Here is a 23,852-nt window from a genome sequence, read left to right as displayed (position 1 = left end):
TGAGGAAGGACACTATATCATACTCAAAGGATCTGTCCAACAAGAAGATCTAACAATTTTAAATATCTATGCCCCTAACATGGGAGCAGCCAACTATATAAACCAATTAATAACAAAATCAAAGAAACACATCAACAATAAGACAATAATAGTAGGGGACTTTAACACTCCCCTCGCTGAAATGGACAGATCATCCAAGCAAAAGATCAACAAGGAAATAAAGGCCTTGAATGACACACTGGACCAGATGGACATCACAGATATATTCAGAATATTCCATCCCAAAGCAACAGAATACACATCTTCTCTAGTGCACATGGAACATTCTCCAGAATAGATCACATCCTCAGTCCTAAATCAGGTCTCAACCAGTATCAAAAGATTGGGATCATTCCCTGCATATTTTCAGACCACAATGCTCTGAAGTTAGAACTCATTCACAAGAGGAAATTTGAAAAGAACCCAAATACATGGAGATTAAACAGCATCCTTCTAAAGAATGAATGGGCCAACCAGGAAATTAAAGAAGAATTGAAAAAATTATTGGAAACAAATGATAATGAAAACACAACAGTTCAAAATCTGTGGGACACGACAAAGGCAGTCCTGAGAGGAAAATATATAGCAGTACAAGCCTTTCTCAAGAAACAAGAAAGGTCTCAGGTACACAACCTAACCCTACACCTAAAGGAGCTGGAGAAAGAACAAGAAAGAAACCCTAAACCCAGCAGGAGAAGAGAAATCATAAAGATCAGAGCAGAAATCAATGAAATAGAAACCAAAAAAAACTAATAGAACAATTCAACGAAACTAGGAGCTGGTTCTTTGAAAGATTTAATAAGATTGATAAACCCCTGGCCAGACTTATCAAAAAGAAAAGAGAAAGGACCCAAATAAATAAAATCATGAATGAAAGAGGAGAGATCACAATGAACACCAAAGAAATACAGACAATTATAAGAACATACTATGAGCAACTCTACGCCAACAAATTTGACAATCTGGAAGAAATGGATGCATTCCTAGAGACATATAAACTACCACAACTGAACCAGGAAGAAATAGAAAACCAGAAAGACCCATAACCAGTAAGGAGATTGAAACAGTCATCAAAAATCTCCAAACAAACAAAAGCCCAGGGCCAGATGGCTTCCCAGGGGAATTCTACCAAACATTTAAAGAAGAACTAATTCCTATTCTCCTGAAACTGTTCCAAAAAATAGAAATGGAAGGAAAACTTCCAAACTCATTTTATGAGGCCAGCATCACCTTGATCCCAAAACCAGACAAGGATCCCATCAAAAAAGAGAACTACAGACCAATATCCTTGATGAACACAGATGCAAAAATTCTCACCAAAATACTAGCCAATAGGATTCAACAGTACATTAAAAGGATTATTCACCACGACCAAGTGCGATTTATTGCAGGGGTGCAAGGTTGGTTCAACATCCGCAAATCAATCAATGTGATACAACACATTAATAAAAGAAAGAACAAGAACCATATGATACTCTCAATAGAATCTGAAAAAGCATTTGACAAAGTGCAGCATCCCTTCCTGATCAAAACTCTTCCAAGTGTAGGGATAGAGGGCACGTACCTCAATATTATCAAAGCCATCTATGAAAAACCCACCACAAATATCATTCTCAATGGAGAAAAACTGAAAGCTTTTCTGCTAAGGTCAGGAACACGGCAGGGATGTCCATTATCACCACTGCTATTCAACATAGTACTAGAAGTCCTAGCCTCAGCAATCAGACAACAAAAAGATATCAAAGGCATCCAAATCAGCAAAGAAGAAGTCAAACTATCACTCTTCGCAGATGATATGATACTATATGTGGAAAACCCAAAAGACTCCACTCCAAAACTGCTAGAACTTGTACAGGAATTCAGTAAAGTGTCAGGATATAAAATCAATGCACAGAAATCAGTTGCATGTCTCTACCTCAATGACAAGACAGAAGAAAGAGAAATTAGGGAGTCCATCCCATTTACAATTGTACCCAAAACTATAAGATACCTAGGAATAAACCTAACTAAAGAGGCAAAGAATCTATACTCAGAAAAGTATAAAGTACTCATGAAAGAAATTGAGGAAGACACAAAGAAGTGGAAAAATGTTCCATGCTCCTGGATTGGAAAAATAAATATTGTGAAAATGTCTATGCTACCTAAAGCAATCTACACATTTAATGCAATTCCTATCAAAGTACCATCCATTTTTTTCAAAGAAATGGAACAAATAATCCTAAAATTTTTATAGAACTAGAAAAGACATCGAATAGCCAAAGGAATATTGAAAAAGAAAGCCAAAGTTGGTGGCATCACAATTCCGGACTTCAAGCTTTATTACAAAGCTATCATCATCAAGACAGCATGGTACTGGCACAAAAACGGACACATAGATCAATGGAAAAGAATAGAGAGCCCAGAAACAGACCCTCAACTCTAGGGTCAACTAATCTTGGACAAAACAGGAGAGAATGACCAATGGAAAAAAGACAGCCTCTTCAATAAATGGTTTTGGGAACATTGGACAGCCACATGCAAAAAAATGAAATTGGATCATTTCCTTACACCACACACAAAAATAGACTCAAAAGGGATGAAGGACCTCAATGTGAGAAAGGAATCCATCCCAATCCTTGAGGAGAACACAGGCAGCAACCTCTTCGACCTCAGCCCCAGCAACATCTTCCTAGGAACATTGCCAAAGGCAAGGGAAGCACGGGCAAAAATGAACTATTGGGGTTTCATCAACATCAAAAGCTTTTGCACAGCAAAGGAAACATCTAACAGAACCAAAAGACAACAGACAGAATGGGAGAAGATATTTGCAAATGACATATCAGATAAAGGGCTAGTGTCCAAAATCTATAAAGAACTTAGCAAACTCAACACCCAAAGAACAAATAATCCAATCAAGAAATGGGCAGAAGACATGAACAGACATTTCTGCAAAGAAGACATCCAGATGGCCAACAGACACATGAAAAAGTGCTCCATATCACTCGGCATCAGGGAAATACAAATCAAAACCACAATGAGATATCACCTCACATGAGTCAGAATGGCTAAAATTAACAAGTCAGGAAATGACAGATACTGGCGAGGATGCGGAGAAAGGGGAACCCTCCTACACTGTTGGTGGGAATGCAAGCTGGTGCAACCACTCTGGAAAACAGCATGGAGGTTCCTCAAAATGTTGAAAATAGAACTACCCTATGACCCAGCAATTGCACTGCTGGGTATTTACCCTAAAGATACAAACGTAGTGATCCGAAGGGGCACGTGCACCCGAATGTTTATAGCAGCAATATCTACAATAGCCAAACTCTGGAAAGAACCTAGATGTCCATCAACAGACGAATGGATAAAGAAGATGTGGTATATATACACAATGGAATACTATGCAGCCATCAAAAGAAATGAAATCTTGCCATTTGCGATGACGTGGATGGAACTAGAGGGTATCATGCTTAGCGAAATAAGTCAATCGGAGAAAGACAACTATCATATGATCTCCCTGATATGAGGAAGTGGAGATGAAACATGGATGGTTAAGGCGGTGGGAGAAGAATAAATGAAACAAGATTGGATTGGGAGGGAGACAAACCATAAGTGACTCTTAATCTCACAAAACAAACTGAGGGTTGCTGGAGGGAGGGGGCTTGGGAGAAGGGGGGTGGGGTTATGCACATTGGGGAGGTGCTATGGGTAGTGCTGCGAAGTGTGTAAACCAGGTGATTCACCGACCTGTACCCCTGGGAATAAGAATATATGTTTATAAAAAAAAAAAATAAATTAATTAATTAAAAAAAAATAAAAATATAAATTTAATGATCTGCTTAACTCATTTTCCACTCTATTTATTTATTTAAATAGTTAAGTAGAAAACCATTGCTACTTGTTAGCCTCTGGGCTACCTTTGAGAATCAAAGATGTCATTTTTAGGTTGGAACACATCTTTTTTTTTTTTTTTAAGTATATTTGACTATTGGGACTGCATCAAAATAAAAAAGCTTTTGCATAGTGAAGGAAACTCAACAAAATGAAATGGCAACCTACTGAAAGGGAGAAAGTATTTGCAAAAAACAAATCTGACAAGGGGTTCAATACCTAAAATTTATTAAAAACTTATACAATCCAACACCAAAAAAAAATCTGATTATAAATGGGCAGAGGACCTGAATAGACATTTTTCCAAAGAATATATACAGATGGCCAACGGAAGCATGAAAATATGTTCGACATCACTCATCATCAGGGAAAGGCTAATCAAAGATGACACTTCACCGCCGACTTTGCTAGTCAAGACAAACAACTGTTGAGAGGCCAATGTGTCAGGTATTCAGCATGGTTCTCCTCTGTTCTCATGTTTGACTTGAAGTACTGGAACTTCCTCTACCCTAACTTTCAACTCCTGTCATGTATTCCTGTTCCAGAGGGTGTCCCTGTCTCCTCTCTTGAGTCTGAATCTTGTACTGATTTTCTTTTGGTTTCCTTTATTACTTCAGACCTGATTTTCTCTCTACCACTAGGTCCTCACTGATATCAACACTTTGATGATCAGAACTTCTTTTTATCCATTTGCTTAGCATTTATTTAGTATCCTCAATGCCATACATTCTACTAAATACTGATTATATAGTGGTGAGTAAAATAAATCATAATGTATTTGCCCATCTCATGTCAATCATAATGTATTTGCCCATCTCATGTCATTATTCCTTTTGCAACTAAAATTGCTTATAATAATCATTATTATTGTAGGTTAATTAACAATTATAATACTTGTATGATATAATCACATGCACACAGTCACATGCACAAATGCATGCACATACACACAAAAAGGCACACAATAACTAGATATCCCTTGCATTACTATTTCCGTTTTCAGTTAGATATTGATTTATAATAACCTTGAACATGTTAGGTTTGCCTGTACAAGTATACCAATAGGTTGACAAATATGAACTGTGTATTTTCTGTTTTTTTAAAAGATTTTATTTATTTATGGCAGAAAGAGATAGCAAGAGAGGGAACACAAACATGGGGGAGCTGGAGAGAGAGAAGCTCAGCAGGGAGCTTGATATGGGGCTCAATCCCAGGTTGCTGGGATCATGACCTAAGACCAAGACAGCTGTTAAAATGACTGACTCACCCAAGTGCCCCAAACTACATATTTTCTAAATCTGAATTCAGCCTTTCACTTTACTCATCCCTAAAATGTTAATAGAATCACTAGTTTGGTAGTCATGTTGGCAATAAGATCAGCAATATATACATTTTAGAATTTTTGCCTCAGAATATTTTCAGTTAAATGAAAACAATGAATTCCCTAAACAAAATTTTAAGGATTTCTGTGAGTCTATATAAATAAATTATGTTTATTATAATCTTCTGCAGCTGAATATATATGTGATTCAGACCAAGGATCAGCAAACAGTTCAAACCCATGAACCAAATACTATTCTTGGTGTTTTTGGTATGGCCCTTGAGCTAAAAATAATTTTTATATTTTTATAAAGTTGCAAAAGAAATTTTAAAAAGATATGTTATTGGGGCCATACATGGCCCACAAAACCTAAAATATTTACCACCTCACTTTACAGAAAAAGCATGCCAGCTCCTGATGGGGATTTTGAATCAAAATTCTTGCTCAGCAATCAGGTATTTTGTGTATCCAAATGCTAACAGGATGATGTTAAGATCTAAATTAGAAACCCTAGCTTTGTGTCTAGAAACTTACAAATGCAAATTTATTAGAAATAGTAATATGGAGGATAATTCCCTTGTTTTCCTTACTGATATTTTTAATTTTATAAAAATGCTCATAAAAATATCATATCTTTATTTTGATAAAAATGCTCATAAAAATGCTCATTCTGATATCTGTGGATTTTTGTATCTAGCCAAACTAAGGACTTACAGATACTTACCAAAAATAATTTATCCTCTGAATTATTGAGGGATTTCAAAAACTACTCATTTTTCTTGGAAAATTTTAACATAATAACTTGGTCTAATGAGAGTCTATTCAAACCATGTCATTCCTTTCATCTTCATTTATACAATATTGATAGTTTAAATGTTTTAATGAATATTTCATTTATTTATTTTTATGGCTCACAGAATGTGGTTAAGGGCCTAGAGAATCATTAATAATGGAAGGGACTCCCTTGCTTTTGCTGAGCTTCCTACGTCAACCTGGCAAAAGCATAATACAACATATGGGTCTCACCACAGGCATTTAAATTCAACCTACTCAGTTTTCTGACACAGCCAGAAGTAGTAGGGAATTCCAAAATTCTAGAGACCTTGATGGAAAACATATTCTCTTGAGATTACTAAGACACAAATCTTCATATTCATTACAAACATGTGTAACCACATTCAATTACTGTTCAGCATCCTGAGAAAACAACATGTAGTAAATCATAAAGAATTGTTCTTTTCTAAGTTGATAGAATCTGTGGAAGAACTCTGGCCCCCGGTATTGGGGCCAAATGTCTATATGCCTGGTCCTATCATTTGTAGAAACTAGCCTATCAGTAACCGTCCAGTCTGAGGTGGTCAGGAAGAACATGTGAGATTAACTTTCTGATTTTAATAATTATACTATAGTTATATAATGGAAGAAAATAAAAGAAAATCTACATATGAAAATGTATATAAAAGAAGGATTTTTTGTGTGCAAGTACATACTGTAATACTTAGAGGTAAAGAGGTAGCATGTCTGCAATGTACTCTAAAACATTTTAGAAAAAAATATAAACACACACACATTCATGTACACATGTACATTGATATATGTATTTGTGTATTCATCCACTATTTTGAACTCTGGATGCTATAATTTGTACCTACCACAACCCATATAGACACACACTCACCAACATGGTCTTACCCTTCTTCCCACCTTTAGACAGGTTCCTTCCCGACCCTTGGCCCCTGGATTTTCGTTTCTTAGAATATTTACTTTATTTATTTGTTTGTTTATTTATTTATTTTAAGATTTTATTTATTTACTTGACAGACAGAGAGACAGGGAGAGAGGGAACACAAGCAGGGGGTAGGAGGGAGTGGAAGAGGGAGAAGCAGGCTTCCTAGTGAGCAGGGAGTCCAATGCAGGGCTCAATTGCAGGACCCCAGGATCATGACCTGAGCAGAAGGCAAATGCTTAACGACTGAGCCACCCAGGTGCCCATAGAATATTTAGTTTAGAAAACTTGCAAGTATAAATTCTTTCTTGCCCCTTAGAGATGTAAATATTTCCATAGCCTCCGACAGTTTTATAACCCAGCAGTGTCTTTCTCAAATGACTTGGGAGTCATCCCTTTGAAATGTAGTCATCAAGAAAGATAGTGTCCCTGTTTTCCCAACTCTGAGGCAGAGTAGGAGCCTAATTTAGATAAGCACCAATGAGCAAACATAGACAGCCTGATCACAATGACCACCCTCCTCTGTAGTGTCCTCCAGTACCCACCCACTAGATCACCCCAGGGTTTAACAATCATCCACAGATTGTTTCAAGACAATTGAGTTTAGTCTCACTCCTCTATTGTTATAGTCTCAAATAGTCTTTTTCTTTAATCTATTTAATACCATCAGTGTAATTTTTCTTTGATCACATACACAGAGTGAAAAAAATGATTAAATGAATATAGTAACATTAACTTTTGGGGAATCTGAGTGAAGGGCTAACAGGAATGCTTTGTAGTATTTTGTAGCTTCTTTATACTTTGGAATTTTTTCAAAATAAAAAGTTAAATAATCATGTAAAATGTGTATGAAATGTTTTATAATGTCTAGCAAACTATTTGAATGAAAATCCAAATACTGAATTCCAAAAGCACATTCAGGATATACATATCCAATAGTCATAGCCATACCAAGTTGAGATGTATCTGTTAACACCATAAATTATAAGAAAAGCACTGAGAAATAATAATGGTGTGGCACCACACGTAAATAATCATGCTCAAGAGGCTGGAGGCAAATTTTGTTCTTTTGCGCAATTGCAAAATTTCTTTCAACTTGAAGACCAATTAGCAATGTAAACTATTTAAAATATTTTACGTGAAATTCAAAGGCAGAGATCAAAGGACTCTGGAGACTTGGAGTTACTCTAATCTTACCAATTATGTAGTCCAGTCTCACACTCAAACAGTAATTTGTTCCATGACAACCTAGGAAGTGACTGTCTTGTTCCTGCATAATTACTTTTAGCAGCAGGGATCTTGCCATTTCCAACTTTGGACTTTTTTTATTAAAAAGAAATCTTACCTTGTCATAATTTTTACTCATTAGTCTTTGCTCTGTCCTCTGAAAAACTTGAAATTAGTTCATATGTTTGTCTTTTAAATATTTAAAACAGTTCTTATTCATCTTCTTAAGCTAAATATTTCAACCAGTTTTCCTCTAACCAGCCTGATCTCTACTTTGGTGTTATTATATTTTAAATAGATACAATATTCAAATTAAACAGAACAGCTGAGACATGGTCAGACAAGCACCTAATATTGGAGGTGGCCAAATCATGGCAGTCACATGATCAAGCTTCAAGGGACAATAGTGAGAGCAATACAAGAGGCAGAGTCAGGTGTCCAGTGTGGGTAACCTGGTGATAATGATGGAGCGAGTTACTGTATCTGCTTCAAAACTGTGGTTGTGGTGTCTTCACCAAACTCATTCTCTAGAGTAATTCTGTTGTTCTCACTTTCCCCTAACTGTCTTTGTCCCTACCCATTGTACAAGATTCATGTCCCAAACTTTCCCCGCAATCTTTCAATTTATTCCTTTGCTACTTGAATCAGGTGGAGTCAGCTTCATTTGCTTACTTCTAAGAACCTTAGTGATATCAATGTTTCTTTTCAACTAATCATCTGATTATTGAACATTTATTCTATGAATACTGTGTGCTGTGCTAAATGCCATATATATAAATGAGACATGGCCCTGGTCAAAGTGTCATAAATTCCCTTAAAAACAACCATATAGTCATCACTTATGATTTATTTAAATATCTTATGTTTGTTTCAAGTTTCATCTAATATGTTGGAAAGTTATACTTGAGGTGTTTTAAGCATAACACCTGTGTACCATGGCAATCAGAGCTCAAGATAGAAACATTGCTTTCTTCTCCAGGAGTGTGTGTGTGAGGAAGGTGGAGAATGTAGTAATCCTAATGCAAGTGCATGTGGTTGGATGGGCAGCAAAGAAAGGAAACAGGCATCGTAAATTATGGGTTCTGAGCTAAGAATCTGATCACAGACAGAGAGTAGTCTTAGATTCTATTATTAAGCTGAGATCAGAACTGAGAAGAAGAAAATGATACTCAGTGAAGCAAATACCTGACATAATTCTTGGAATTAATACCTGGCCATTTTGTCACTGAATCAAAGGCAATAGTCAGATTTTTGTGTTTTGTGGCCAGACTCATATCTTTAGTCCCAGCTTTTGAATAGTGCTACTATGTTAAAATATACTAGACCTTCTGGGAAAGCTCTTATTCTAAAGAATGGCAGCTGCATTTCCCCAATGGTGGTTAAGGTAGACTTAAATTAAGTGGCTGTGTACTAAACTTAATCTTAATTCAAGGAGTGTGTCCTAATTCTAGTCCATTGAAATGTGGTCACTAGATCTGTGTCTACCTCATTTGAATTCCACTTGGTTTTCTGGAATTTTATCATGTTTTTATTTTATTCTAGTTTAAAAGGTGCATTTTTTAAAACTGTTTTTCATTTTTGAGCAAAATAAGCACAACCAGATGAGTCTGATTTAAGGAGGTGTAAATAGTGCGCACTAGCCCCCAAATAAAAGTATTAGCCATTTTCTTCCATTAAATTTTAAATTACCAGAATCTATCTAATAAGCTATTGAGTTTAGCTGATTAACCACTCTTAATTTTATACCTTCAAAATAGTCTATCTTTGGGAAAGCAAAACAGACTGAAATCAGACTAAACTATCTCAGATACTTGCTTGCTGTGAGGCTAAGGGAAAATAAGTGAATTTCGCTGGGTTTCAGGTTCTCGCCTGATTATTAAAATTATTTATGCCGTCTCATAATGGAGTTGAAGGTAATAGATATAATAATGAAAGAATCAATCCTAATACAGAGACTGGAACAGAGTAGAAAGGTAAGAAACAAAGTTATTTCTCCTTTGTATCACCCTTCCCTTGCCTTTCTCATTTTTGTTTCTTTATTCTTTTTGATCCCCACCTATTTTTAGGGTAGCTTCCTTGCTGTAATTCACATTTGTTAGGGCGCAGGTGATGTGCCTGGAAGTCATGGTGCTATTTAAAGAATTCTAGAAAAATGGATATATTTAATAATTTCTGTGAAATAGCAATGATTTTACTAACAAAATACTTGGGTATATGTAAGCAAGTTCCTACAACTAAAAAGTAATACATACAAGATTTTCTTGTAATCATATTTCCGACTTTCCATTAATTTCATTTAACTTTTTGTTTTCTGTTGTTTCCTTTGTTTCTTGCTAGGTATCAAAGGTTAAAAACTATTGAGCTGGAAAACTTGAAATTGAGAGATTTTATTGACATTTGTTTTCATTTTTTATGCCTTTTTGAGTGGGAAAACTTGATAATATTTGACTTCCGTGTAAGTGTACTTGCTACCGATTGTTCTATAGATACATAATTTAGTATTCAATGGTATTATTTTATAACACCTTGATATGTCACAAGGTCCTACATTGAAATATTTTCCAATTCTTGAAACATGTCTACAGATTCTAGACTCTACTTTTCAAATTATATTTCATTTAACGGGCAATATATTTGTTAAATATTAAGAATATAGCTTTATATGCTATTTGTCCCCCACTGTGACATTCTCATTCCTGAGCAGAAAACCTCAGTAGTGTATAAACTGAACTCACATCATTAGCCTCATCCCAAATGCAACACATTCAAATGTGCCATTTTTCTATTCACCTTTAGGATCTTATTACCAAACAGATCTTCATTTCAAGGAAAAGACAGGCACTTTCCCTTTGCCTCACATTTTTTTTTTTTTTGTGCTCATTCTCCTTACTTCCCGCTAATAAGCTAAGTATCTCTATTCTATCAAAAGTTTCTCCTGAATTCCTGCTATATTTTTTGCATCCTTACTGCCTTAGTTCAAGCTTTATCAACTTTCATAATAACAACTACAGTATCTTCCTACCTGATCTCTTTTCCTCAAGTTTCCAAGCTCCAGTCCTTTCTTCAATGAGTAGTGAAAATAAAAAGTCAAAGATTAGTTCATGGAAGGCCTTGTAAAACTCTGTAGACATTATTCTTTAAAAATGGAGAATACTTAAAGGAGGCATGTTGTCTATGTTACATTGTTCCCATTGTAGACAATGCTTCCTTAGGCATTGTTGATTCTATTCTAACTTTTCCACTATGGAAGTGAGAGTTGCTAGACCATTTCCATTGTTGCTAGACCATGCTAGGGCATGTTTTGACATGTCAGTCATATCCATAAACCTACAAATATTAATAAGTGGAAAGAAAACTAGAAGAAAGAAAATAATACTACTAATCTTTAAAGGTGATTTTATACCTAAATCTACATCTGTATTTATTGTGTATAACAATAACTCTTATGAAAGCTCCTCTGTGCATGGACACAGTGAGCGTTTTTTATCACATTTTAAAACTAAGATACACCAACATCTATAAACTCTTCAAAAAATCAAATAACAAATATTGTTTACATAATTGCCAAAAAATATTATAATGATATGTTTGATGGGTAATAATTTGAACTGACTTTTAAAGGTTTTTGAATCAAGGAGAAATCCAGAGAGAGGTGTACAAAATGTAGAGAGAGGTACAAAATTAGACAATTATGGGGCGCCTGGGTGGCTCAATGGGTTAAAGCCTCTGCCTTCAGCTCAGGTCATGATCCCAGGGTCTTGGGATGGAGCCCCGCATCGGGCTCTCTTTTTAGCAGGGAGCCTGCTTCCTCCTCTCTCTCTCTCTGCCTGCCTCTCTGCCTACTTATGATCTCTGTCTGCCAAATAAATAAAAAATAAATAAAAATCTTAAAAAAAAAATTAGACAATTATATTGTGTTTAGATCTATAATTAGAAAAGACCACAGTTAGTATTTAAGAGCATAAGAGAAAAGTCACAGGGTAGCACATGAACAATAAAACTGAATAGAAATAGATAATGTCACTGGGTGCACAGGTATAGATTAGAACAGTATTCAGCAAGAGTCATTAAGGGAAGTTTGGTCAATAGCAATCTTAGCTTCATAACTACTGATTAGCCATCTTGAAATCTAATAGATGATTTAGTTATAGCTTACTTCATTCAGCAAATTATATATAATAATAATTAATACACAATTAGATTTTATTTTTTAAACTTGATGATTTGATGATTTTCATGTCAATAGTAAAAAAAATCTGATGGAGAAGATAAAAAAATTATCCTTTAAAGCAAACTAATTTTAAATAAATACTTTAAAAATATTAAAATAGGGGCACCTGGGTGGCTCAGTGGGTTAAGGCCTCTGCCTTCGGCTCAGGTCATGATCCCAGGATCCTGGGATCGAGCCCCATGTCGGGCTCTCTGCTCAGTGGGGAGCCTGCTTCCCCCCCCCCCGCCTGCCTCTCTGCCTGCTTGTGAATTCTGTCAAATGAATAAAAATAAAATTTTTTTAAAAAATTAAAAAAGTTAAAATGATGTTTAGTGAAATAATTTATATATAATATCTATCTGCTAGTGACAATAATTAAGTATTATTTTTAAAATGATAACTTAGAAGGGGACATATATAGTATTTAAGTCAATTTTGGCACAAAACCAGTAATTCCTTTTCTGGGTATATATCCAAAGGGAATGAAATTTTAGTCTCAAGCAGATATCTGCACCCCCATGGTTTTTGCCACATTATTTGCAATAACCCAAAAATGGAAATGACTTAAGTGTCCACTGATGGATGAGTGGATAAAGAAAATATAGTTTGCATACACAATGGAATATTACTCAGTCTCATTAAAGTAGGAAATTCTGCAACACGGATGAAGCTTGAAGGCATTATGCTAAGTGAAATAAGAATAGAGAAAGACAAATACTGCATGATCTTGCTCATTTGTGGAATCTAAAAAAAAAAAAAAAGAAAAGAAAAGAAAAAAGAAACAAGGAAAGAAAAGAAGAGGAAAACAAGCTCATACAAACAGGGAACAGATTGGTGGTTACCAGATGCAAAAGGTGGGGGTGTGGAAAAGGAGTGAAGATGGTCAAAAAGTATACATATCCAGTCACAAGATAAAAATAGCTCTGGGGATGTATTGTACAGCATGGCAAATATAATTAACAGTATTGTCTTGTATATGTGAAAGTTGCTAAGAAAAAAATCTTTAGAATTCTCATAATAAGAAAAAAATTCTGATGATGTGAAGTGATGACTGTTAAGTAAACTTATTATGGTATGATTTCATAACATATACTATATGAAATTATTATCTTATTATCATTAAATCAATATGATGTTATAGGCCAATTATCTCTCCATAAAATGAAAAATAACCAAAGAACAATACTGTCTCCCATAATCAAGGTTTTAGTCTTTGTTCATATACAAGCTTTTGTGTTAGTTCATAGCACCTGTTTTAAACCACATATGGGAGGACATTCTGCCTCACCCTAACCAAAACTTAAATCCAAAACCAAAAACATATTCTGAGTTTTCAAGACTGGCATCGAAAATATATAATAAAATATATTTAAAGCCGGGCTCTCTGCTCAGCAGGGAGCCTGTTTCCTCCTCTCTCTCTGCCTGCCTCTCTGCCTACTTGTGATCTCTGTCTGTCAAATAAATAAATAAAATCTTAAAAAAAAATATATATATATATATACACATATATATATATATATTTAAAGCATTCTTACCTACAATGATTTTTAAACTATTGTCTTTATCTTTTTTATGGCTATTGTTAACTTCTATCTCACCTCTGCTTTCTAGTTTAGAATATTTTGGATAGCTTGGAGAATGTGTATTTGTCTAAACTGTTTTTTTTTTTTTTTCTAAACAAGAATCTGCTCCTTTTGCTTTACAAGTTTCTAAGAGATTATTTTAAGTGACAGTGGGAAACAGTGTTTACTTATTGAGAAAAAAAGTTGGCAACATTTTTAATGCACTCTACTTATAAGCCAAGATACATTAGAGCTCTTCATAGACAAAATGTGTTAAGACATACAGTGAAATCTACTTACAGGGAAAATAGAAAGGCCCTGATCTCATTCCTGTTTTTACTATCTAGTGTTGACATGCCTACATCTACAGTTAGCTGAAATTGCCTCTGGTTGGCAATTACCATGCTTGCCTCTGAAAGTCTAAAAACATCGAATTAGCAACAGAATGAACTTCTGACCCCCAAAAGTCATAGTAATAGCTGAGGGGCTGTGTGAGATTTTGCTAGTCTAAATAGTGAGAGTTGCCATTTTGTAGTTCAATGTATACAAAAATTTTACATGGGATGAATTTTTTTTGTATGTAAAAAGTTGGGCTACCATGTTTTTCTCTATTTAAATAATATAAACGATTATCCTCTGGTATCATGACATAAAGTAGTCCTTACGTATTTGGTGAGTTTTTCATGTCCACCTATGATTCTATCTCATATGTAACTTTGTTAACTAGTCACTTTTTGATAGATTGTTTTTTGCTGTACATACAATACATACATACAATACTACCCATTATATTTTCAACTTAAATTTTTTTTAAAGATTTTATTTACTTATTTGAGGGAGAGAAAGTGAGGGAGAGAGAGAGCATGAACAGGATGAGGGGCAGAGGGAGAAGCAGACTTCCCACTGAACAAGGAACCTGATGCAGGGCTCAGTCCCAGGATTTAAAATCATGACCTGAGCCAAATGCCTAACCAACTGAGCCACTCAGGCACCCTAAACTTAAGTACTTTTATTCATGTATAATTAACATACAATGTTATATTACTTTTAGGTGTGCAACATATTGACTCAACAATTCTGTACACTACCAGATGTCCACTACCACAAATGTAGTCACCATCACCAACAATATTGGTTTGATAGTTACAAAACAACATCATTACAAGATTATGGACTATAGTCCCTATGTTATACTTTTCATTTCTGTGACTTATTTATCTTATAACTAGAAGTTTGTACTTTCATCCTCTTTCTCTTTTTCACCCACCCTCCTACTTACCTCCCCTGAATATTACTCAGCCATAAAAAAAGAATGAGATCTTGTCATTTCCAACAACTTGGAAGGACATAGAGTACATTATGCTAAATAAAATAAGTCAGATAGAGAAGACAAATCCCATTTGATTTCACTTATGTATGAAATCTAAAAAACAAAATAAACAAGTCAACTTGAATATTTTTCACATTGACATTTCTGTACGACAGAAGTCTGGAAGAGAAATTTTAGGGGGCAAATGATATGCATGTTTTAAAAGAATCCTGATAGTACTGCTTTTGCTCTCTAAAAATCTACACAAATTTATGGTTTCACTAAAAATTAATGTGAGTGGGGGCGCCTGGGTGGCTCAGTGGGTTAAGCCGCTGCCTTCGGCTCAGGTCATGATCCCAGGTCCTGGGTTCGAGCCCCACATCGGGCTTTCTGCTCGGCAGGGAGCCTGCTTCCTCCTTTCTCTCTGCCTGCCTCTCTGCTTACTTGCGATTTCTCTCTGTCAAATAAATAAATAAAATCTTTAAAAAAAAATTAATGTGAGTGCATATTTTTTTCATTTTCTTTCACAATATATTAGTAATTTATCTATTAGTTCCCATGAAATATAAAGTATTTTTATTATTGGGTGCCTGGGTGACTCAGTCAGTTAAGTGTCCAACTCTTGATTTTAGCTCAGGTCATGATCTCAGGAACATGAGATAGAACCCTGCACAGGTTTTGCGCTCAGCACAGAGTCTGCTTGTCTCTCTCCCTCTGTCCTCTCCCCACTTGTACTCTCTCTTTCTTAAATAAATAAATAATAAATAAAAGAATAAATAATTTTTTTAATAAAGTATTTATTATTTCCAACTGTGTGTCTTTAATTATTATATAGGTAGAACATTCTTCTACACACTTATTGAATTTCTCTATGTCTTTTTCTGGCATTATCATAGCATATCATTTGTCTATGACTTCTATTAACTTATTAGCCTTAAACATATTTTTTCAGAAGCTAATTTTGGCGTGATCCTTACTGGTAAATTTCAAAGGATAGAAAATAAGTAATAATGCCTTCTCATGGTCATCTTTAAATAGAAATTTCTATAATCACTCATTGCAATTCTGATTGTTTTGTTTTCCAAATATTGAAGATATTTTCTTATGTTGCCAAAGTAGCAAGCATTTTTATCTTCTTGGTGGACTAACTTTTAGAGTAGTAAAACTTTCTCTGCTTATAGATGACATTATCATCTGTGTAGATATCTGGAAGAACTGACAAAAAATCTAGAACTAAAAAACAATATAGCAAATTTGCAGAATACAAGGTTAATTTATAAAAGTCAATCACTTTCCTATATAACAACAAGGACTGAGTAGAATTGAAATTAAAACACAATACCATTTACATTAGCTCTCCCAAAATAACATACATAAATATCAATCTAACAAAATCTGTATAAGATCTATATGAGGAAAACAATAAAACTTTGATGAATAAAGTCAAAGAAGTAAATAAATGGAGAGATATCCTGTGTTTGTGGTTAAGAAAATTCAATAATATAAAATGTCGATTCTTCCCAATGGGACAGTTAGATTTCAAGCATTACAACTGAAATCTCAGAATGTTATTTTGCAGATTTAAACAAATTGGTTCTAAAATGCATATGGAGAGAGAAAAGGATCAGAATAGCTAACACAATACTGAAGGAGGAAAACAAAAGTTAGAGGACTGAATTATTTGACCTCAAGATTTACCATACAGCTACCATAATCAAGACACGTAGTGTTGAAGGAAAAGAAAAGATCAACATATCAGAATAGAGAACCTAGAAAGGAACAAAGGTAGTACAATAGAGCAAAAATAGTCTTTTTAACAAATGCTGCTGAAACGGGATACTGATACACAAAACCATGCATCTGGATGCAGATCTTACACCCTTTACAAAAATTAACTTAAAAATGGTCACAGACCTATATGTAAAAAGAAAAATTATAAAGTTCCTAGAAGTAATATAGGAAAAGATTTAGATGAACTTGGGAATGGGGCTCACTCTTTAGATATAGCACCAAAGGCAAGAACCATGAGAGAAATAATTGATAACTTGGACTTGATTAAAATTAAAATCTACTCTGCAAAAGACAATGCCAAAAGAAATTTTTTTTTAAATTACAAAACACACATCTGATAATGGATTATTATCCAAATATATAAAGAACTTTTAAAATTCAGCAATAAGAAAACTGATAACCTGATTTAAAAATGAGTTATAGATCTTAATAGATACCTCACCAAAGAAGATATGCAGATAGTGACTAAGCATATGAAAAGGTGTTCAAGGCAGGCATCATCAGGGAAATGCAAATCAAAACAATGAGAAACCACAATACATCTACTAGAAGGGCCAAAGTCTGGGTTACTAAAAACACCAAATGGTGGTAAGGATATGGAGCAGTAGGAACTTCCATTCATTGCTGGTGGGAATGCAAAATAGTACAGCCACTTTGGAATACAGTTTGGCAGTCTCTTAAAAAACTAAGCATACTTCTGCAATCACACTTCTTGGTATTTACTCAGAGGAGCTGAAATCTTATGTTCACACAAAAACCTGCATATGGATGTTTATGGCAGCTTTATTTCTAATTGTCAAAACTTGGCAGTAGCCAATATGCACTTCAGAAAATAAATGGATAAACATACTGTGGTACATTTAGACAATGGAATATTATTCAGTGCTAAAAAGAAATGAACTCTCAGTCCATGACAAGACATGAAGGAATCTTAACGGTATACTACTAAGGGAAAGAAGCCAATTGGAAAAATTGTATAATGGACGCCTGGGTGGCTCAGTGTGGTTAAAGCCTCTGCCTTCAGCTCAGGTCATGATCGCAGGGTCCTGGGATTGAGCCCCGCATCTCATCGGGCTCTCTGCTCAGCGGGAAGCCTGCTTCCCCTCTCTCTCTGCCTCCCCTCTGCCTACTTGTGATCTCTGTCTGTCAAATGAATTTTTTTAAAAAATCTTTAAAAAAAAAAAGCTGTATACTGTATGATTCCAACTCTATGACATTCTGGAAAAGGTAGAACAATGGAGATGGTAGAAACATCAGTGGTTGTCAGACATTGGAGAGAGGAGGAGGGAGGAATAAGCAAAGCACAGAGGATTTTTAGAGCAATGAAAATACTCTGTATGATACCATAGAGATGGATACATGTCATTATACTATTGTGTCTAAACCCATAGAATATACAATGCCAACAGTGAACCCTAATATAAACTATGCACTTTAGGTGATTATGTTGTGTCAATTTAGGTTCATTAACTAATGAATTAACAAATGAATTAACAAATGTACCAGTCCAGTGGGAGATATCAATAACAGGGAGGCTATTAATGTGCAGGAGCAGACAGCATATGAAAAACCTCTATACCTTTCCCCTGGTATTTGCTGTGAATTTAAAACTGCTCTAAAAATATAATGTTTAGAGCAATGTGGAGAGATGGCACTGACCTGGAAGGTTAAGCCACTACCACCTTGTGCCTCTACAGCAAGACCACGAATGAGATGACCCCAGAGAAGCTGCAAAAGTGGGAGAAGGATGAGTTTAACCTGGGTCCACTCTCTGTGTTCACACCATCAGTCAAGAACAACACCTAAGGGCTTATCAGAAGCCACCAACAAGAAGCTCTCTGGTCATATGAAGGCCACTGACAGGCACTGCAGCATGGTGGTGGAAAATGTGAGGAAGATGTGGACCAAGGTCCCCAAGAGTATCACGGGCAAGAAGAAGTCCAAGCCAGTCAGCAAGGACCACATCTCCAAAATGTTCCTGCGTGGTGACTGGGTCATCATGGTCCTGTCAACCCGCTCATTGCTGGCAAGTAGAGGTCCCTTCCCCTCCATCAGAATTCCCTACCTCATCCTGCAGACACATGTCTTTTGTAATGAGAATAATAAAGTCTTGTGTTTTTTCTAAAAAATAAAAAAATTAAGTTAAAAATATAGTGTTTATATAAATAAACAATAAAATAGAAAAATGTAATTTTTAATCATGAATTTTCATTATTTAATATTCACTTTCTCCTTCTGCAATTCTGCTCTGGTGTACATATTTTCCCTCCTGTTTTCTTCTTTTGTCAATGTCTTAGTCTATTTGGGCTGCTAGAATAAAATGCCATAGATGGGTGGCTGGTAAACAGAAACCTATTTCCCTGATCAATAGAAACCTATTTCAGTTCTGGAGGCTGGGAAGTCCAAGATTAAGGAATAGGCAGATTTGGTATCTAGTAAAATCCTGCATTCTAGTTCTAGATAGATGCCTTCTTATGGTGTCCCCACATGAGGGAAGGGGTAAGGATGTTCTGTGGGGTCACTTTTAGAGGGGCATTCGGGCTTTACACTCATGACCTAATCCCTTCTGAAAAGACTCAGACTGGGGATTAGGTTTCAACATACGAATTTTAGCAAAACACAAACATTCAGTTTGTAGCATGTGTCCTGTTCTATTTGCCCTCTAAACCAATGTGTTTCAAAAGGCAACTTTACTACATTGAACATTAATTTCGCTTCAGAAAATCCAAGATACATTCATTGACCATGTACTAAGTACATAACTAGCACTCCACTGGGCATCATCTTGGTTGTAGAGAGTTAACAAATAAAACAGTCAAAGTTTTCTATACATTTAATTTGTATCTGGAATAGCTATCAGAATTTTACATGTAGTATATAAATTATCCTTTCCAACAACATCGCCATGAGGTAAATATTATTATTATGCCTGTCTTAGAGATAAGACTCAGAAGGTTAAGTAACTAAACTAACATAATAAACTAAACTAACATAATAAAAATGGAACTGGATTCAACAGGCTCTTACAGTCTAAATTATAAAAATGAAATGTTGCTTCAAAGACTATTCTAAAGACATGTAATGACTATACATTCTGTCACAGTTCAGTGGCATAAGGTGATCAAGAATGGAGTGATTAAGAGAGCTTTCATAAAGATGATAGGACTTAACTTAGGCCTGGAAAGATAATTAGATTTGGCAGGTTATAAGAAAGGAGGAGAATTGTCTAGTACAGACATCATGAGCAAAGTGATGGAAGTGGGAATGATCAAAGAAGGTTTTTGCAACTGATATAGATCAGCCTGCAAAAGCAAGTTTCATGCATTATCAGAGAGTAGTCCTTCGGTGGGTTTAATAGACTGGCATCCAGTTCCTCTTCTATAGGAAGAACACAACAATTTTTATCCAGGTGTCTACATTTCCTTGCTCAAATTATACATTGCATAGTTTGATTTCACTACTTGAGCAAGGTGCAAGGAATGTGATTCAAGCTTCAGTCAATATTGTCTATACTGCTTTATTAAATGATGGGGATCTAAATTCTTCTTGTCCTATCATATTTTTCTAAAACATAGTCATTCATATACATATGTAAATAATGAGGTACAAAAGCCATCACAGGACCATGAGTGGAGCATTCTGCCAAGAATGGAGCCAACGTTAAAGAAGGAGAGCTGTGAGGTCGCACTACTGGGTATTTACTCTAAAGATTAAAATGTGGTGATTCCGAAGGGGCATGTTCACCCCAATATTTATAACAGCAATGTCCACTATAGGCAAGTATAGAAAGAACCTAGATGATCATCAACAGATGAATGGATTAAGAAGATGTGGTATATATATAATGAAATACTACGCAGTCACCAGAAAACTGAAATCTTGCCATTTGCAACCAGGTGGATGGAACTAGAGGGTGTTATGCTAAGCAAAATAAGTCAATCAGAGAAAGACAATTATCATATGATCTCTCCGATATGAGGAATTTGAGAGGCTGGGTGGGGGTTCATGGGGATAAGGGAGGGAAAAATGAAAAGATGGGAATGGGGAGAGAGACAAACCATAAGAGACTCTTAATCTCAGGAAACAAACCAAGGGCTGCTGGAGGAGGTGGGGAGGGATAGTGTGGCCAGATGATGGACATTGGGGTAGGTATGTGCTATGGCGAATGCTGTAAATTGCATAAGACTAATGATTCACAGACCTGTATCCTGAAAGATTTCCTATTGTAATGACTAAAATAAAAAAAAAAATTTAAAAAGAAGAAAAAAGAAGAAGAAGAAGAAAGAAGGAAGAAGGAAGAAGAATTGTGAGATGATCCCGGGTGGCTCAGTTGGTTAAGCATCTGCCTTCGGCTCAGGTAATGATCCCAAGGTTCTGGGATTGAGTCCCACATGGGGCTTCCTGCTCAGCAGGCAGTTTGCTTCTTCCTCTCCCTCTGCTCCTCCCCCTGCTTGGGTTCTCTGGCTCTCTTTCTCTCTCTGTCAAATAAATAAATAAGATCTTTAAAAAAAAATTGTTTAAAAAAAAAAATGAAGTCCTGGATAGGCTGAGTCTTTGTACCAGTCCAGTTTAGAAACTATACTTTTTTTTGCAGATAATAAATTCCTTTGTTTTTCAATAGAGTTTGATTATGGTTTTTCATTACAGAGAAAACATACAGATAATGACATATGAAGCAGGTAATGGAAAAAGCATAAATTTAAAACAAAAACAGTTTGCATCAAATTATGACTTCCCTTCTTTCTAGATGAGTGACATTTTCAAGACTTTTAACTTCTCCCTGAGTCTCAGTTGAGTACTTACAAAATAGAAATAACCTAGTTTAAAAGCATTTAGTATAGACAGAATTGACAGAATGGGATTAGATGGGATAAGAATTAATATGTTCCTGAGCAATTCAAATTTGATAAAAGTATGTTACAGTGGCCTTAAAAGTGTTGGCTCAAAAGAATGATATGATGAGAGGGGTTTAGTACATTTATTTGAACACTATTTGCTTAAAGAACTCTAGAAAAGAAACTAGAAAACCCTAATAGTAATTAAGTATGGAGATTAGGGTCTGAGTGCAGGAACAGGAATGAAAAGACTTACTAGAGGAATATTTCAAAGACGAGAAAAAAATAATTGATACGCCAGTTCAACATAATAAAAAAATATATATCGGCTTAGTTCTACTGAAAACTGACATTCTAAATGGCTGTTTTATAAGAAAATAATAACAGTTCGGTTTATGGTTCAGCAAGAAATTAATATTTGGGTTATACTTGGTTTTGGAGTTTTGTAAATCTGTGCTTTTCCATCTGGTTTGTAGTTCACAGTTCAGTTAAAGACCTTGCTAAAACATACGATGCTTTGCTGCACAGCCAAGAGCTACAGAATAGAATAATCTATTACAGTGAAATATTAGGTGTGTATTTGGTAGAACAGTGCAGAGGAATGTAGAGTACTTGAGATCAGGTTGAGAGTAAAATAAATCAGACAGCATGAATTTGAAAGAAATGCTAACCTAAAAATAGTCATGGGTTTGACCATGTTTATATACCAGTGGGGGGAAAAAAAGGTAACACTTCAGACTGTTAAATTTTTCTCCAACCAGGAACTATGCTTACAAAGATAAAGAAAACTGAGGAGTTGGAAAATGCTTAATACATATAGAGTAGAACCACGGTTTCTTGGAAACGATGAGTAGAGGGAATGACTGGAGTATCTAGAATAATAACTTTATATATACTATTGATTTGGTTATTTTCAGTGGGTCCTTGCTCAACTTTTCGCTTCTCTAAAAATACCTCAGATTTTTAGGTATATTGTGGGTGGTACGTTGAGTACATTCGCTTCAGAGGAATAGAGATTTCTGTCCCTGATGTTACTGCTATGATGGCAAGCTGCTTGGTTTATATGTTGTTTTCCTCCCTTTACAAACAGGAAAAAAAAAAAAAAAAGCTAATATTCTGGAGATGATTTACAGGTTTGTTTTTTAACAGCAACTAATAAAACATAGGCTGTAAAGCATTTGGAAGATATAAAATTGGGGGCTAATGCATAATCATATGTGCTAAGATACCATGCTGCAAAGGGCAACTTAAATGTTCCAGGTGTTCACAGCTGAAAAAGGCTAATGACACCAGAGCCTCTATAATTCAGGAAAAAGACAAAGATCTAAGTTCTGCAAGCCAAAGAAGGATGCAATAAACATTGTAGGACTTTATTCATTATTAAAATATACAAAAATTAAATAGCCAGGGCCTCAAGCTAAGAACCCTATGGTGTTATAAAATGGATTGCAAATTAGTTATTTAGTTTATGCTAGACTATCAGAAGAATTAATCTATAATTTATGCTAAAGAATTATTCTTTTTAATTTTTTACCAGGATCTGTGTGAGCCAGATACACAAATGAAGAAGGAAAAAAGGTAACTGTCAGTCCTATATGTTTTACTACCTCTGTTCTTTTTGTTTTCAGCTTTTTACATTTGCTTCGTCAATACAATCTCTACAATGCCTTGTACTGACCCAGTTCCTGAGCCAGTTCTGATTAATGCAAGAAATACAGCAGTGCTATAATCTGGGGGCTTATAAAAGCAAGTCAGATTCTCCCTTTTCAGAGTATGTTGTTACTTTGTTTAATATCTTACACAGACAGTCCCTTTCTTGATGGAGACTCCATTTTAGCAAATTCATCTTTATTGATCATTTATTCCATGTTAAAACTTGTGTGTTGAGGACACCTAGGTGGCTCAGGCAGTTATGCAGCTGCTCTGCACTCAGGTCATGGGTCCCAGGATAGAACCCTGCAT

The 23,852-nt window shown here is 35.3% G+C and overlaps 1 pseudogene; it reads left to right on the top strand.

Moving 5' to 3' along the window:
• The first annotated feature begins 18,744 nt into the window (after positions 1–18,744).
• Positions 18,745–19,089, top strand: LOC125094363 (small nuclear ribonucleoprotein Sm D2-like; annotated as a pseudogene).
• The last annotated feature ends 4,763 nt before the right edge of the window (positions 19,090–23,852 follow it).

The sequence above is a fragment of the Lutra lutra genome, chromosome 2, assembly GCF_902655055.1.
Source record: "Lutra lutra chromosome 2, mLutLut1.2, whole genome shotgun sequence".
Lineage (NCBI taxonomy): Eukaryota > Metazoa > Chordata > Mammalia > Carnivora > Mustelidae > Lutra > Lutra lutra.
The sequence above is the reverse complement of the archived record's forward strand: the minus strand, read 5'-3'. Positions and strand labels throughout refer to the sequence as shown.